The sequence below is a fragment of the Gambusia affinis genome, linkage group LG24 (assembly GCF_019740435.1).
Source record: "Gambusia affinis linkage group LG24, SWU_Gaff_1.0, whole genome shotgun sequence".
In the NCBI taxonomy this organism is placed as follows: Eukaryota; Metazoa; Chordata; class Actinopteri; order Cyprinodontiformes; family Poeciliidae; genus Gambusia; species Gambusia affinis.
The window spans coordinates 10,229,610-10,246,213 of record NC_057891.1 but is presented as its reverse complement, the minus strand read 5'-3'; the positions used below and the strand labels follow the sequence as shown (position 1 = coordinate 10,246,213).

Sequence of the window (16,604 nt, the reverse complement as noted above, 5' to 3'; positions counted from 1 at the left end):
GGAAAACCTTATGAGACCATATATATTTATTATATATATATATATATATATATATATATATATATATTTATATATATATATATATATATATATATATATATATATATATATATTTATATATATACCTATGATATAGCACTAAACATATATTGGCTACTGCTCACCAATATATAGTTTCTGTAATATTCTTGGTTTCCACATTTAAAGGATTAGCAGAAGATATTTCCAAGGAATGTCTCAGAAGATAAACCTAGTTAAGCTTAACTCTCTTAACTTTTCCTATTCATTCCCTATGGTAGTTTTTAACACTACAGATGTAATGCACTGTGTGACCACCAGCGGGATTTTAGGGGCGCTGTTTCCACGTCTTCTCTCTGATTACAATGAGGAAGAACTTTAAGGCTGTTTTGATTGACCGGCTGTAGTCGCTTAGACACCAAAACACTGACAAAAACACTTTAATCGCCCATCGACTTTCCTTCACAACCGCATCTGAGGTTTCCATCCTTCTCCAAATAACGCAAGTAATCGTTTTCAGCAGAATGTAAAAGTTATATATATGTTTTATTATTATTATTATTATTATTATTATTATTATTATTATTATTATTATTATTATTATTATTATTATTATTATTATTATTTTAAACTGACAAAGTTTTGGAACGAGTTAGATACTTTAGTTTATATTAAAATTCCATCGTAAACGAGGTAAGATGTTGAAGGTTTTTAAAAATCTATCAAGCTATAGCCAAAGAAACCTGTGTATTTGATTACTATTTAGTTTATTAGTTAATTTATTTAAAATCATAAGCGATTTTGTTTGAAAAGGCTTGCTTTCAAAGTACACTTCTACATCAGAAGCTGTTTACTGACGGTCCATCACAATATCCCTAGCAAGTGTTTATTGTTTTATAAAAATAAGGCATAAAGTTCATTCACTGGCACAGGCATCACAGGGTTTACAGGGCACATAAAAAAGATTATCATCATTGATACATTTTTTTGTTTAATTATGCTTACCTACATTGTACAATTTACCTCCCAGGAACCCCTGCAGCATACTCAAGTTACTGTGCATCACCTGCAGTTTCTGGTCAGCCAGAGGTGGCACACTCCACTGCACCTGCTGCACCTTCATCATTCTCTGCAGCCTCAGCAGGAGATCCTCCAGCTGAGTTTTGGTGACCAGCTATCTGCTCCACTGCTCCCCAGCTACAACCGATAACTAAAGCGATGGAACCGCCCTCACCAGCAAAGGATTTATATAAAAACAAAGATGGAATTCCTGGATATGTGGCTTGGCTCTAGACCAATGAAACATCTGATGAACATGATTTCTTTGTGGCATTACCCTCCTGAGCCTGAGCTTATTGATCCTATCCAAAACCTCCCATCACCTTAATGTTTTCTTTTTCATCCATCTTTAATCTGGAAACCTGAGCAATGCCATAATGGAATTACACCCAGGTGGTCATTCATAAATAATATATATATGTATATATATACGGATGGAAACATATTATTGTGCAGTTTTTGCATTATTGACTTGCTTTCAATGTCTTAAGATATATTACTTGACATAAAAAACTTAATCAAGGAATAATGTCTTTGTGAAATGACAATGCAAGTTTGCTACAACCAAAAATTGAAACAGGTTCCTTTAGATTTTAGGCTTTTGGTGAACTACACCTATATTAGACTGATCTTTTACTGACAAGCGTGGAAACATACCACAATAAAAACGAGGACTTATCTATAGGCCTCACCGATTTTTGGAATTTCAGCAATTTCCACGGAAGCTGCGTTTACAATATCATATGATTATTACATGACTGCAGTGGAAAACTTTTCCCCAAAGGAAAAAAGACTGACTGAACAAGCTCCCCGCCGGGTAATCAAGCCCCTATGTCCAACGTGAAAAGCTGGGATTCTTCCTACTATACTAACGAAGACTTGTTATCTGATGACCTTACCTGTTTATGGCATATCATCAATTTCCAAAGAAGTTACATTTAAACTATCATACGATTATTACTGGACTGCGGTAGAAAACATTGGCCAAGATGAAATGAAGTAATGAAAGAAGTTCCAAGTCAGGAAATCAAACCCCAGTCTCCCACGTGACAAGCAGGGAAACTTACCACTATACTAACGAGGATTTATTGTCTTTTAGAATAGCCTGTTTTGGCCGTTTGATCAATTTCCACGGATGCTAAGTTTCAACTGTCATAAGACCAATTCTGAACAGTGTTTGAAAACATTGGCCAAAATACTACCAGTTCCCCATCTTGGAATCGAACCCCCGTCTCCCGCGTGACAAGCAGAGATACTTACCGATATACTAACGAGGACTTTTTTCTTTTACAATAGCCTGTTTTGGCCATTTTATGAATTTCCACCGATGCTACGTTTTAACTGTCAAGCGACCAATTCTGAACTGTGTTCGAAAACATTGGCGAAAACAGTACTAGCTCCCGGTAGGGGGAATCAAACCCCGGTCTCCCGCGTGACAAGCGGGGATACTTACCACTATACTAACGAGGACTTGACGTTTTGTAGAACAGCCAGTTTTAGACATTTCATCAATTTCCACGGATGTTACGTTCCAATTGTCATGCAACCAATTCTGAACTGTGTTCGAAAACATTGTCCAAAACAGTACTAGCTCCCCGTTGGGGAATCGAACCCCGGTATCCCGCGTGACAAGCGGGGATACTTACCACTATACTAACGAGGACTTGTTTTCCTTTACAATAGCCTGTTTTAGACATTTCATCAATTTCCACGGATGTTACGTTTCAATTGTCATGCAACCAATTCTGAACTGTGTTCGAAAACATTGGCCAAAAGAGTACTAGCTCCCCGTCGGGGAATCGAACCCTGGTCTCCCGCGTGACAAGCGGGGATACTTACCACTATACTAACGAGGACTTGTTTTCTTTTACAATAGCCTGTTTTGGCCATTTTATGAATTTGCACCGATGCTACGTTTTAACTGTCAAGCGACCAATTCTGAACTGTGTGCGAAAACATTGGCCAAAACAGTACTAGCTCCCCGTCGGGGAATCGAACCCCGGTCTCCCACGTGACAAGCGGGGATACTTACCACTATACTAACGAGGACTTGATATATTGTAGAATGGCCTGTTTTGGCCATTTTATAAATTTGCACCGATGCTACGTTTTAACTGTCAAGCGACCAATTCTGAACTGTGTGCGAAAACATTGGCCAAAACAGTATTAGCTCCCCGTCGGGGAATCGATCCCCGGTCTCCCACGTGACAAGCGGGGATACTTACCACTATACTAACGAGGACTTGATGACTTGTAGAATGGCCTGTTTTGGCCATTTCATCAATTTCCACTGATGTTACGTTCCAGTTGTCATGCAACCAATTCTGAACTGTGTTCGAAAACATTGGCCAAAACAGTACTAGCTCCCCGTCGGGGAATCGAACCCCGGTCTCCCGCGTGACAAGCGGGGATACTTACCACTATACTAACAAGGACTTGACATTTTGTAGAACAGCCTGTTTTGGACATTTCGTCAATTTCCACGGATGTGACGTTCCAATTGTCATGCAACCAATTCTGAACTGTGTTCGAAAACATTGGCCAAAATAGTACTAGCTCCCCGTCGGGGAATCGAACCCCGGTCTCCCGCGTGACAAGCGGGGATACTTACCACTATACTAACGAGAACTTGTTTTCTTTTACAATAGCCTGTTTTGGCCATTTTATGAATTTCCACCGATGCTACGTTGTAACTGTCAAGCGACCAATTCTGAACTGTGTGCGAAAACATTGGCCAAAACAGTACTAGCTCCCCGTCGGGGAATCGAACCCCGGTCTCCCGCGTGACAAGCGGGGATACTTACCACTATACTAACGAGGACTTGTTTTCCTTTACAATAGCCTGTTTTGGCCATTTTATGAATTTCCACCAATGCTACGTTGTAACTGTCCAGCGACCAATTCTGAACTGTGTTCGAAAACATTGGCCAAAACAGCACTAGCTCCCCGTCGGGGAATCGAACCCCGGTCTCCCGCGTGACAAGCGGGGATACTTACCACTATACTAACGAGGACTTGACGTTTTGTAGAACAGCCTGTTTTAGACATTTCATCAATTTCCACGGATGTTACGTTTCAATTGTCATGCAACCAATTCTGAACTGTGTTCGAAAACATTGGCCAAAAGAGTACTTGCTCCCCGTCGGGGAATCGAACCCCGGTCTCCCGCGTGACAAGCGGGGATACTTACCACTATACTAACGAGGACTTGTTTTCCTTTACAATAGCCTGTTTTAGACATTTCATCAATTTCCACGGATGTTACGTTTCAATTGTCATGCAACCAATTCTGAACTGTGTTCGAAAACATTGGCCAAAAGAGTACTAGCTCCCCGTCGGGGAATCGAACCCCGGTCTCCCGCGTGACAAGCGGGGATACTTACCACTATACTAACGAGGACTTGTTTTCTTTTACAATAGCCTGTTTTGGCCATTTTATGAATTTGCACCGATGCTACGTTTTAACTGTCAAGCGACCAATTCTGAACTGTGTGCGAAAACATTGGCCAAAAGAGTACTAGCTCCCCGTCGGGGAATCGAACCCCGGTCTCCCACGTGACAAGCGGGGATACTTACCACTATACTAACGAGGACTTGACGTTTTGTAGAACAGCCTGTTTTAGACATTTCATCAATTTCCACGGATGTTACGTTCCAATTGTCATGCAACCAATTCTGAACTGTGTTCGAAAACATTGTCCAAAACAGTACTAGCTCCCCGTCGGGGAATCGAACCCCGGTCTCCCGCGTGACAAGCGGGGATACTTACCACTATACTAACGAGGACTTGACATTTTGTAGAACAGCCTGTTTTGGACATTTCATCAATTTCCACGGATGTTACGTTCCAGTTGTCATGCAACCAATTCTGAACTGTGTTCGAAAACATTGGCCAAAAGAGTACTAGCTCCCCGTCGGGGAATCGAACCCCGGTCTCCCGCGTGACAAGCGGGGATACTTACCACTATACTAACGAGGACTTGTTTTCCTTTACAATAGCCTGTTTTAGACATTTCATCAATTTCCACGGATGTTACGTTTCAATTGTCATGCAACCAATTCTGAACTGTGTTCGAAAACATTGGCCAAAAGAGTACTAGCTCCCCGTCGGGGAATCGAACCCCGGTCTCCCGCGTGACAAGCGGGGATACTTACCACTATACTAACGAGAACTTGTTTTCTTTTACAATAGCCTGTTTTGGCCATTTTATGAATTTCCACCGATGCTACGTTGCAACTGTCAAGCGACCAATTCTGAACTGTGTGCGAAAACATTGGCCAAAACAGTACTAGCTCCCCGTCGGGGAATCAAAACCCGGTCTCCCGCGTGACAAGCGGGGATACTTACCACTATACTAACGAGGACTTGTTTTCCTTTACAATAGCCTGTTTTGGCCATTTTATGAATTTCCACCGATGCTTCGTTCAATTGTCATGCAACCAATTCTGAACTGTGTTCGAAAACATTGTCCAAAACAGTACTAGCTCCCAGTCGGGGAATCGAACCCCGGTCTCCCGCGTGACAAGCGGGGATACTTACCACTATACTAACGAGGACTTGACATTTTGTAGAACAGCCTGTTTTGGACATTTCATCAATTTCCACGGATGTTACGTTCCAATTGTCATGCAACCAATTCTGAACTGTGTTCGAAAACATTGGCCAAAAGAGTACTAGCTCCCCGTCGGGGAATCGAACCCCGGTCTCCCGCGTGACAAGCGGGATACTTACCACTATACTAACGAGGACTTGATTTCCCTTTACAACAGCCTGTTTTAGACATTTCATCAATTTCCACGGATGTTACGTTTCATTGTCATGCCAACCAATTCTGAACTGTGTTCGAAAACATTGGCCAAAACAGTACTAGCTCCCCGTCGGGGAATCAAACCCCGGTCTCCCGCGTGACAAGCGTGGATACTTACCACTATACTAACGAGGACTTGAAATAATTTACAAAAGCCTGTTTTGGACATTTCATCAATTTCCACGGATGTTACGTTCAGTTGTCATGCAACCAATTCTGAACTGTGTTGAAAACATTGGCCAAAACAGTACTAGCTCCCGTCGAGAATCATGACCCCGGTCTCCAGCGTGACAAGCGGGGATACCACTATACTAACGAGGACTTGATGACTTGTAGAACAGCCTGTTTTGGACATTTCATCAATTTCCACGGATGTGTTCAATTGTCATGCAACCAATTCTGAACTGTGTTCGAAAACATTGTCCAAAAAGAGTACTAGCTCCCGTCGAGAATCGAACCCGGTCTCCCGCGTGACAAGCGGGATACTTACCACTATACTAACGAGGACTTGACATTTTCCTTTACAATAGCCTGTTTTAGACATTTCATCAATTTCCACGGATGTTACGTTTCAATTGTCATGCAACCAATTCTGAACTGTGTTCGAAAACATTGGCCAAAAGAGTACTAGCTCCCCGTCGGGGAATCGAACCCCGGTCTCCCGCGTGACAAGCGGGGATACTTACCACTATACTAACGAGGACTTGTTTTCCTTTACAATAGCCTGTTTTAGACATTTCATCAATTTCCACGGATGTTACGTTTCAATTGTCATGCAACCAATTCTGAACTGTGTTCGAAAACATTGGCCAAAACAGTACTAGCTCCCCGTCGGGGAATCGAACCCCGGTCTCCCGCGTGACAAGCGGGGATACTTACCACTATACTAACGAGGACTTGATGACTTGTAGAATGGCCTGTTTTGGCCATTTCATCAATTTCCACGGATGTTACGTTCCAATTGTCATGCAACCAATTCTGAACTGTGTTCGAAAACATTGTCCAAAACAGTACTAGCTCCCAGTCGGGGAATCGAACCCCGGTCTCCCGCGTGACAAGCGGGGATACTTACCACTATACTAACGAGGACTTGTTTTCCTTTACAATAGCCTGTTTTAGACATTTCATCAATTTCCACGGATGTTACGTTACAATTGTCATGCAACCAATTCTGAACTGTGTTGAAAACATTGGCCAAAGAGTACTAGCTCCCGTCGAGAATCAGAACCCGGTCTCCCGCGTGACAAGCGGGATACTTACCACTATACTAACGAGGACTTGTTTTCCTTATAGAATGGCCTGTTTTGGCCATTTCATCAATTTCCACGGATGTTACGTTCCAATTGTCATGCAACCAATTCTGAACTGTGTTCGAAAACATTGTCCAAAACAGTACTAGCTCCCAGTCGGGGAATCGAACCCCGGTCTCCCGCGTGACAAGCGGGGATACTTACCACTATACTAACGAGGACTTGATGACTTGTAGAACAGCCTGTTTTGGACATTTCATCAATTTCCACGGATGTGACGTTCCAATTGTCATGCAACCAATTCTGAACTGTGTTCGAAAACATTGGCCAAAAGAGTACTAGCTCCCCGTCGGGGAATCGAACCCCGGTCTCCCGCGTGACAAGCGGGGATACTTACCACTATACTAACGAGGACTTGTTTTCCTTTACAATAGCCTGTTTTAGACATTTCATCAATTTCCACGGATGTTACGTTTCAATTGTCATGCAACCAATTCTGAACTGTGTTCGAAAACATTGGCCAAAAGAGTACTAGCTCCCCGTCGGGGAATCGAACCCCGGTCTCCCGCGTGACAAGCGGGGATACTTACCACTATACTAACGAGGACTTGATGACTTGTAGAATGGCCTGTTTTGTCCATTTCATCAATTTCCACGGATGTTACGTTCCAATTGTCATGCAACCAATTCTGAACTGTGTTCGAAAACATTGGCCAAAAGAGTACTAGCTCCCCGTCGGGGAATCAAACCCCTGTCTCCCGCGTGACAAGCGAGGATACTTACCACTATACTAACGAGGACTTGTTTTCCTTTACAATGGCCTGTTTTGTCCATTTCATCAATTTCCACGGATGTGACGTTCCAATTGTCATGCAACCAATTCTGAACTGTGTTCGAAAACATTGGCCAAAAGAGTACTAGCTCCCCGTCGGGGAATCGAACCCCGGTCTCCCGCGTGACAAGCGGGGATACTTACCACTATACTAACGAGGACTTGTTTTCCTTTACAATAGCCTGTTTTGTCCATTTCATCAATTTCCACGGATGTTACGTTCCAATTGTCATGCAACCAATTCTGAACTGTGTTGAAAACATTGGCGAAAACAGTACTAGCTCCCGTCAGAATCGAACCCGGTCTCCGCGTGACAAGCGGGATACTTACCACTATACTAACGAGGACTTGTTTTCCTTTACAATAGCCTGTTTTAGACATTTCATCAATTTCCACGGATGTTACGTTCAATTGTCATGCAACCAATTCTGAACTGTGTTCGAAAACATTGGCCAAAGAGTACTAGCTCTCCCGTCAGAATCGAACCCGGTCTCCAGCGTGACAAGCGGGGATACTTACCACTATACTAACGAGGACTTGTTTTCCTTTACAATAGCCTGTTTTAGACATTTCATCAATTTCCACGGATGTTACGTTTCAATTGTCATGCAACCAATTCTGAACTGTGTTCGAAAACATTGGCCGAAAGAGTACTAGCTCCCCGTCGGGGAATCGAACCCCGGTCTCCCGCGTGACTAGCGGGGATACTTACCACTACACTAACGAGGACTTGATTTCCTTTACACTAGCCTGATTTAGACATTTCATCAATTTCCACGGATGTTACGTTCCATTTGTCATGCAACCAATTCTGAACTGTGTTCAAAAACATTGGCCAAAGAGTACTAGCTCCCGTCAGAATCGAACCCCGGTCTCCAGCGTGACAAGCGGGATACCACTATACTAACGAGGACTTGATCCTTGTAGAATAGCCTGTTTTGACATTTCATCAATTTCCACGGATGTCGTTCAATTGTCATGCAACCAATTCTGAACTGTGTTCGAAAACATTGGCCAAAAGAGTACTAGCTCCCCGTCGGGGAATCGAACCCCGGTCTCCCGCGTGACAAGCGGGGATACTTACCACTATACTAACGAGGACTTGTTTTCCTTTACAATAGCCTGTTTTAGACATTTCATCAATTTCCACGGATGTTACGTTTCAATTGTCATGCAACCAATTCTGAACTGTGTTCGAAAACATTAGCCAAAAGAGTACTAGCTCCCGTCGAGAATCGAACCCGGTCTCCAGCGTGACAAGCGGGATACTTACCACTATACTAACGAGGACTTGATGACTTGTACAATGGCCTGTTTTGACATTTCATCAATTTCCACGGATGTTACGTTCAATTGTCATGCAACCAATTCTGAACTGTGTTCGAAAACATTGGCCAAAACAGTACTAGCTCCCGTCAGAATCGAACCCGGTCTCCGTGACAAGCGGGGATACTTACCACTATACTAACGAGGACTTGTTTTCCTTTACAATAGCCTGTTTTAGACATTTCATCAATTTCCACGGATGTTACGTTTCAATTGTCATGCAACCAATTCTGAACTGTGTTCGAAAACATTGGCCAAAAGAGTACTAGCTCCCCGTCGGGGAATCGAACCCCGGTCTCCCGCGTGACAAGCGGGGATACTTACCACTATACTAACGAGGACTTGTTTTCCTTTACAATAGCCTGTTTTAGACATTTCATCAATTTCCACGGATGTTACGTTTCAATTGTCATGCAACCAATTCTGAACTGTGTTCGAAAACATTGGCCAAAAGAGTACTAGCTCCCCGTCGGGGAATCGAACCCGGTCTCCAGCGTGACAAGCGGGGATACTACCACTATACTAACGAGGACTTGATGACTTTTAGACATTTCATCAATTTCCACGGATGTTACGTTCAATTGTCATGCAACCAATTCTGAACTGTGTTCAAAACATTGGCCAAAAGAGTACTAGCTCCCGTCGAATCAGAACCCGGTCTCCCGCGTGACAATCTTGGATACTTACCACTATACTAACGAGGACTTGTTTTCCTTTACAATAGCCTGTTTTAGACATTTCATCAATTTCCACGGATGTTACGTTTCAATTGTCATGCAACCAATTCTGAACTGTGTTCGAAAACATTGGCCAAAAGAGTACTAGCTCCCCGTCAGAATCGAACTGGTCCGGGGATACTTACCACTATACTAACGAGGACTTGTTTTGACTTGTAGAATGGCCTGTTTTGGCCATTTCATCAATTTCCACGGATGTTACGTTCCAATTGTCATGCAACCAATTCTGAACTGTGTTCGAAAACATTGGCCAAAAGAGTACTAGCTCCCGTCAGAATCGAACCCGGTCTCCAGCGTGACAAGCGGGATACTTACCACTATACTAACGAGGACTTGACATTTTGTAGAACAGCCTGTTTTGTCCATTTCATCAATTTCCACGGATGTGGACGTTCCAATTAGTCATGCAACCAATTCTGAACTGTGTTCGAAAACATTGGCCAAAAGAGTACTAGCTCCCCGTCGAATCAGAACCCGATCTCCAGCGTGACAAGCGGGATACTTACCACTATACTAACGAGGACTTGACATTTTGTAGAACAGCCTGTTTTGGACATTTCATCAATTTCCACGGATGTTACGTTCCAATTGTCATGCAACCAATTCTGAACTGTGTTCGAAAACATTGGCCAAAAGAGTACTAGCTCCCCGTCGGGGAATCAAACCCCTGTCTCCCGCGTGACAAGCGAGGATACTTACCACTATACTAACGAGGACTTGTTTTCCTTTACAATAGCCTGTTTTAGACATTTCATCAATTTCCACGGATGTTACGTTTCAATTGTCATGCAACCAATTCTGAACTGTGTTCGAAAACATTGGCCAAAAGAGTACTAGCTCCCCGTCAGAATGGAACCCCGGTCTCCAGCGTGACAAGCGGGATACTTACCACTATACTAACGAGGACTTGTTTTCCTTGTACAATAGCCTGTTTTGGCCATTTCATCAATTTCCACGGATGTTGCGTTCTAATTGTCATGCAACCAATTCTGAACTGTGTTCGAAAACATTGGCCAAAAGAGTACTAGCTCCCCGTCGGGGAATCGAACCCTGGTCTCCCGCGTGACAAGCGGGGATACTTACCACTATACTAACGAGGACTTGATATATTGTAGAATGGCCTGTTTTGGCCATTTCATCAATTTCCACGGATGTTGCGTTCTAATTGTCATGCAACCAATTCTGAACTGTGTTCGAAAACATTGGCCAAAACAGTACTAGCTCCCCGTCGCGGATTCGAACCCCGGTCTCTCAGCGTGACAAGCGGGGATACTTACCACTATACTAACGAGGACTTGACATTTTGTAGAACAGCCTGTTTTGGACATTTCATCAATTTCCACGGATGTTACGTTCCAGTTGTCATGCAACCAATTCTGAACTGTGTTCGAAAACATTGGCCAAAAGAGTACTAGCTCCCCGTCGGGGAATCGAACCCCGGTCTCCCGCGTGACAAGCGGGGATACTTACCACTATACTAACGAGGACTTGTTTTCCTTTACAATAGCCTGTTTTAGACATTTCATCAATTTCCACGGATGTTACGTTTCAATTGTCATGCAACCAATTCTGAACTGTGTTCGAAAACATTGGCCAAAAGAGTACTAGCTCCCCGTCGGGGAATCGAACCCCGGTCTCCCGCGTGACAAGCGGGGATACTTACCACTATACTAACGAGGACTTGATGACTTGTAGAACAGCCTGTTTTGGACATTTCATCAATTTCCACGGATGTGACGTTCCAATTGTCATGCAACCAATTCTGAACTGTGTTCGAAAACATTGGCCAAAAGAGTACTAGCTCCCCGTCGAGAATCGAACCCGGTCTCCAGCGTGACAAGCGGGGATACTTACCACTATACTAACGAGGACTTGACATTTTGTAGAACAGCCTGTTTTGGACATTTCATCAATTTCCACGGATGTTACGTTCCAGTTGTCATGCAACCAATTCTGAACTGTGTTCGAAAACATTGGCCAAAAGAGTACTAGCTCCCCGTCGGGGAATCGAACCCCGGTCTCCCGCGTGACAAGCGGGGATACTTACCACTATACTAACGAGGACTTGATGACTTGTAGAATGGCCTGTTTTGGCCATTTCATCAATTTCCACGGATGTTACGTTCCAATTGTCATGCAACCAATTCTGAACTGTGTTCGAAAACATTGTCCAAAACAGTACTAGCTCCCCGTCGGGGAATCGAACCCCGGTCTCCCGCGTGACAAGCGGGGATACTTACCACTATACTAACGAGGACTTGACATTTTGTAGAACAGCCTGTTTTGGACATTTCATCAATTTCCACGGATGTTACGTTCCAGTTGTCATGCAACCAATTCTGAACTGTGTTCGAAAACATTGGCCAAAAGAGTACTAGCTCCCCGTCGGGGAATCGAACCCCGGTCTCCCGCGTGACAAGCGGGGATACTTACCACTATACTAACGAGGACTTGATGACTTGTAGAACAGCCTGTTTTGGACATTTCATCAATTTCCACGGATGTTACGTTTCAATTGTCATGCAACCAATTCTGAACTGTGTTCGAAAACATTGGCCAAAAGAGTACCAGCTCCCGTCAGAATCGAACCCGGTCTCCCGCGTGACAAGCGGGGATACTTACCACTATACTAACGAGGACTTGTTTTCCTTTACAATAGCCTGTTTTAGACATTTCATCAATTTCCACGGATGTTACGTTTCAATTGTCATGCAACCAATTCTGAACTGTGTTCGAAAACATTGTCCAAAACAGTACTAGCTCCCAGTCGGGGAATCGAACCCCGGTCTCCCACTTGACAAGCGGGGATACTTACCACTATACTAACGAGGACTTGACATTTTGTAGAACAGCCTGTTTTGGACATTTCATCAATTTCCACGGATGTTACGTTCCAGTTGTCATGCAACCAATTCTGAACTGTGTTCGAAAACATTGGCCAAAGGAGTACTAGCTCCCGTCAGAATCGAACCCCGGTCTCCCGCGTGACAAGCGGGGATACTTACCACTATACTAACGAGGACTTGATGACTTGTAGAACAGCCTGTTTTAGACATTTCATCAATTTCCACGGATGTTACGTTTCAATTGTCATGCAACCAATTCTGAACTGTGTTCGAAAACATTGGCCAAAAGAGTACCAGCTCCCCTTTGGGGAATCGAACACCGGTCTCCCACGTGACAAGCGGGGATACTTACCACTATACTAACGAGGACTTGATGACTTGTAGAACAGCCTGTTTTGGACATTTCATCAATTTCCACGGATGTGACGTTCCAATTGTCATGCAACCAATTCTGAACTGTGTTCGAAAACATTGTCCAAAACAGTACTAGCTCCCAGTCGGGGAATCGAACCCCTGTCTCCCGCGTGACAAGCGGGGATACTTACCACTATACTAACGAGGACTTGTTTTCCTTGTAGAATAGCCTGTTTTGGACATTTCATCAATTTCCACGGATGTTACGTTCAATTGTCATGCAACCAATTCTGAACTGTGTTCGAAAACATTGGCCAAAACAGTACTAGCTCCCCGTCGGGGAATCAAACCCCGGTCTCCCGCGTGACAAGGATACTTACCACTATACTAACGAGGACTTGATGTTTTCCTTTACAATTGCCTGTTTTAGACATTTCATCAATTTCCACGTATGTTACGTTTCAATTGTTATGCAACCAATTCTGAACTGTGTTCGAAAACATTGGCCAAAAGAGTACTAGCTCCCCGTCGGGGAATCGAACCCCGGTCTCCCGCGTGACAAGCGGGGATACTTACCACTATACTAACGAGGACTTGACATTTTGTAGAACAGCCTGTTTTGGACATTTCATCAATTTCCACGGATGTTACGTTCCAATTGTCATGCAACCAATTCTGAACTGTGTTCGAAAACATTGGCCAAAACAGTACTAGCTCCCGTCAGAATCGAACCCGGTCTCCCGCGTGACAAGCGGGGATACTTACCACTATACTAACGAGGACTTGATGACTTGTAGAACAGCCTGTTTTGGACATTTCATCAATTTCCACGGATGTGACGTTCCAATTGTCATGCAACCAATTCTGAACTGTGTTCGAAAACATTGGCCAAAAGAGTACTAGCTCCCCGTCGAGAATCAGAACCCGGTCTCCGTGACAAGCGGGATACTTACCACTATACTAACGAGGACTTGATGACTTTACAATAGCCTGTTTTGGACATTTCATCAATTTCCACGGATGTTACGTTCAATTGTCATGCAACCAATTCTGAACTGTGTTCGAAAACATTGGCCAAAACAGTACTAGCTCCCGTCGAGAATCGAACCCCGGTCTCCCACTTGACAAGCGGGGATACTTACCACTATACTAACGAGGACTTGACATTTTGTAGAACAGCCTGTTTTGGACATTTCATCAATTTCCACGGATGTTACGTTCCAGTTGTCATGCAACCAATTCTGAACTGTGTTCGAAAACATTGGCCAAAAGAGTACTAGCTCCCGTCAGAATCGAACCCGGTCTCCCGCGTGACAAGCGGGATACTTACCACTATACTAACGAGGACTTGACACTTGTAGAACAGCCTGTTTTGGACATTTCATCAATTTCCACGGATGTGACGTTCAATTGTCATGCAACCAATTCTGAACTGTGTTCGAAAACATTGGCCAAAAGAGTACCAGCTCCCCTTTGGGGAATCGAACACCGGTCTCCCACGTGACAAGCGGGGATACTTACCACTATACTAACGAGGACTTGTTTTCCTTTACAATTGCCTGTTTTAGACATTTCATCAATTTCCACGTATGTTACGTTTCAATTGTTATGCAACCAATTCTGAACTGTGTTCGAAAACATTGGCCAAAAGAGTTCTAGCTCCCGTCGAGAAATCAGACCCCGGTCTCCCACGTGACAAGCGGGGATACTTACCACTATACTAACGAGGACTTGATGACTTGTAGAACAGCCTGTTTTGGACATTTCATCAATTTCCACGGATGTTACGTTCCAATTGTCATGCAACCAATTCTGAACTGTGTTCGAAAACATTGGCCAAAAGAGTACTAGCTCCCCAGTCGGGAATCGAACCCGGTCTCCCGTGACAAGCGGGATACTTACCACTATACTAACGAGGACTTGTTTTCCTTTACAATAGCCTGTTTTAGACATTTCATCAATTTCCACGGATGTTACGTTTCAATTGTCATGCAACCAATTCTGAACTGTGTTCGAAAACATTGTCCAAAACAGTACTAGCTCCCAGTCGGGGAATCGAACCCCGGTCTCCCACTTGACAAGCGGGGATACTTACCACTATACTAACGAGGACTTGACATTTTGTAGAACAGCCTGTTTTGGACATTTCATCAATTTCCACGGATGTTACGTTCCAGTTGTCATGCAACCAATTCTGAACTGTGTTCGAAAACATTGGCCAAAAGAGTACTAGCTCCCCGTCGGGGAATCGAACCCCGGTCTCCCGCGTGACAAGCGGGGATACTTACCACTATACTAACGAGGACTTGATGACTTGTAGAACAGCCTGTTTTGGACATTTCATCAATTTCCACGGATGTGACGTTCCAATTGTCATGCAACCAATTCTGAACTGTGTTCGAAAACATTGGCCAAAAGAGTACTAGCTCCCCGTCGGGGAATCGAACCCCGGTCTCCCGCGTGACAAGCGGGGATACTTACCACTATACTAACGAGGACTTGATGACTTGTAGAACAGCCTGTTTTGGACATTTCATCAATTTCCACGGATGTTACGTTTCAATTGTCATGCAACCAATTCTGAACTGTGTTCGAAAACATTGGCCAAAGAGTACTAGCTCCCGTCGAGAATCGAACACCGGTCTCCCACGTGACAAGCGGGGATACTTACCACTATACTAACGAGGACTTGTTTTCCTTTACAATAGCCTGTTTTAGACATTTCATCAATTTCCACGGATGTTACGTTTCAATTGTCATGCAACCAATTCTGAACTGTGTTCGAAAACATTGTCCAAAACAGTACTAGCTCCCCGTCGGGGAATCGAACCCCGGTCTCCCGCGTGACAAGCGGGGATACTTACCACTATACTAACGAGGACTTGACATTTTGTAGAACAGCCTGTTTTGGACATTTCATCAATTTCCACGGATGTTACGTTCCAGTTGTCATGCAACCAATTCTGAACTGTGTTCGAAAACATTGGCCAAAAGAGTACTAGCTCCCCGTCGGGGAATCGAACCCCGGTCTCCCGCGTGACAAGCGGGGATACTTACCACTATACTAACGAGGACTTGACATTTTGTAGAACAGCCTGTTTTGGACATTTCATCAATTTCCACGGATGTTACGTTCCAGTTGTCATGCAACCAATTCTGAACTGTGTTCGAAAACATTGGCCAAAAGAGTACTAGCTCCCCGTCGGGGAATCGAACCCCGGTCTCCCGCGTGACAAGCGGGGATACTTACCACTATACTAACGAGGACTTGATGACTTGTAGAACAGCCTGTTTTGGACATTTCATCAATTTCCACGGATGTGACGTTCCAATTGTCATGCAACCAATTCTGAACTGTGTTCGAAAACATTGCC

General features: G+C 43.9%; 27 non-coding genes across 27 annotated transcripts; all 27 read right to left on the bottom strand.

Annotated features, from left to right (window-relative positions):
• Nucleotides 1–3,054: 3,054 nt before the first annotated feature.
• On the bottom strand, nt 3,055–3,126 carry trnad-guc. Its single transcript has one exon. It is a non-coding gene; the product is annotated as a tRNA-Asp (tRNA).
• A 314-nt stretch (nt 3,127–3,440) lies between these two features.
• trnad-guc lies at nt 3,441–3,512 on the bottom strand. Its single transcript has one exon. It is a non-coding gene; the product is annotated as a tRNA-Asp (tRNA).
• A 314-nt stretch (nt 3,513–3,826) lies between these two features.
• trnad-guc lies at nt 3,827–3,898 on the bottom strand. The gene has a single exon. It is a non-coding gene; the product is annotated as a tRNA-Asp (tRNA).
• Nucleotides 3,899–4,019: 121 nt separating this feature from the next.
• Nucleotides 4,020–4,091, bottom strand: trnad-guc. Its single transcript has one exon. It is a non-coding gene; the product is annotated as a tRNA-Asp (tRNA).
• Nucleotides 4,092–4,212: 121 nt separating this feature from the next.
• trnad-guc lies at nt 4,213–4,284 on the bottom strand. The gene has a single exon. It is a non-coding gene; the product is annotated as a tRNA-Asp (tRNA).
• Nucleotides 4,285–4,405: 121 nt separating this feature from the next.
• Nucleotides 4,406–4,477, bottom strand: trnad-guc. The gene has a single exon. It is a non-coding gene; the product is annotated as a tRNA-Asp (tRNA).
• Nucleotides 4,478–4,598: 121 nt separating this feature from the next.
• trnad-guc lies at nt 4,599–4,670 on the bottom strand. Its single transcript has one exon. It is a non-coding gene; the product is annotated as a tRNA-Asp (tRNA).
• Nucleotides 4,671–4,791: 121 nt separating this feature from the next.
• On the bottom strand, nt 4,792–4,863 carry trnad-guc. The gene has a single exon. It is a non-coding gene; the product is annotated as a tRNA-Asp (tRNA).
• Nucleotides 4,864–4,984: 121 nt separating this feature from the next.
• trnad-guc lies at nt 4,985–5,056 on the bottom strand. Its single transcript has one exon. It is a non-coding gene; the product is annotated as a tRNA-Asp (tRNA).
• Nucleotides 5,057–6,516: 1,460 nt separating this feature from the next.
• On the bottom strand, nt 6,517–6,588 carry trnad-guc. The gene has a single exon. It is a non-coding gene; the product is annotated as a tRNA-Asp (tRNA).
• Nucleotides 6,589–6,709: 121 nt separating this feature from the next.
• On the bottom strand, nt 6,710–6,781 carry trnad-guc. Its single transcript has one exon. It is a non-coding gene; the product is annotated as a tRNA-Asp (tRNA).
• Nucleotides 6,782–7,477: 696 nt separating this feature from the next.
• trnad-guc lies at nt 7,478–7,549 on the bottom strand. The gene has a single exon. It is a non-coding gene; the product is annotated as a tRNA-Asp (tRNA).
• Nucleotides 7,550–7,670: 121 nt separating this feature from the next.
• Nucleotides 7,671–7,742, bottom strand: trnad-guc. The gene has a single exon. It is a non-coding gene; the product is annotated as a tRNA-Asp (tRNA).
• A 314-nt stretch (nt 7,743–8,056) lies between these two features.
• On the bottom strand, nt 8,057–8,128 carry trnad-guc. Its single transcript has one exon. It is a non-coding gene; the product is annotated as a tRNA-Asp (tRNA).
• Nucleotides 8,129–8,996: 868 nt separating this feature from the next.
• On the bottom strand, nt 8,997–9,068 carry trnad-guc. The gene has a single exon. It is a non-coding gene; the product is annotated as a tRNA-Asp (tRNA).
• Nucleotides 9,069–9,562: 494 nt separating this feature from the next.
• On the bottom strand, nt 9,563–9,634 carry trnad-guc. Its single transcript has one exon. It is a non-coding gene; the product is annotated as a tRNA-Asp (tRNA).
• A 1,811-nt stretch (nt 9,635–11,445) lies between these two features.
• On the bottom strand, nt 11,446–11,517 carry trnad-guc. The gene has a single exon. It is a non-coding gene; the product is annotated as a tRNA-Asp (tRNA).
• A 121-nt stretch (nt 11,518–11,638) lies between these two features.
• trnad-guc lies at nt 11,639–11,710 on the bottom strand. The gene has a single exon. It is a non-coding gene; the product is annotated as a tRNA-Asp (tRNA).
• Nucleotides 11,711–12,022: 312 nt separating this feature from the next.
• On the bottom strand, nt 12,023–12,094 carry trnad-guc. Its single transcript has one exon. It is a non-coding gene; the product is annotated as a tRNA-Asp (tRNA).
• A 121-nt stretch (nt 12,095–12,215) lies between these two features.
• On the bottom strand, nt 12,216–12,287 carry trnad-guc. The gene has a single exon. It is a non-coding gene; the product is annotated as a tRNA-Asp (tRNA).
• Nucleotides 12,288–12,408: 121 nt separating this feature from the next.
• trnad-guc lies at nt 12,409–12,480 on the bottom strand. Its single transcript has one exon. It is a non-coding gene; the product is annotated as a tRNA-Asp (tRNA).
• Nucleotides 12,481–13,751: 1,271 nt separating this feature from the next.
• Nucleotides 13,752–13,823, bottom strand: trnad-guc. The gene has a single exon. It is a non-coding gene; the product is annotated as a tRNA-Asp (tRNA).
• Nucleotides 13,824–15,463: 1,640 nt separating this feature from the next.
• trnad-guc lies at nt 15,464–15,535 on the bottom strand. The gene has a single exon. It is a non-coding gene; the product is annotated as a tRNA-Asp (tRNA).
• A 121-nt stretch (nt 15,536–15,656) lies between these two features.
• trnad-guc lies at nt 15,657–15,728 on the bottom strand. The gene has a single exon. It is a non-coding gene; the product is annotated as a tRNA-Asp (tRNA).
• A 311-nt stretch (nt 15,729–16,039) lies between these two features.
• Nucleotides 16,040–16,111, bottom strand: trnad-guc. The gene has a single exon. It is a non-coding gene; the product is annotated as a tRNA-Asp (tRNA).
• A 121-nt stretch (nt 16,112–16,232) lies between these two features.
• trnad-guc lies at nt 16,233–16,304 on the bottom strand. The gene has a single exon. It is a non-coding gene; the product is annotated as a tRNA-Asp (tRNA).
• Nucleotides 16,305–16,425: 121 nt separating this feature from the next.
• On the bottom strand, nt 16,426–16,497 carry trnad-guc. The gene has a single exon. It is a non-coding gene; the product is annotated as a tRNA-Asp (tRNA).
• Between the last annotated feature and the right edge of the window lie 107 nt (nt 16,498–16,604).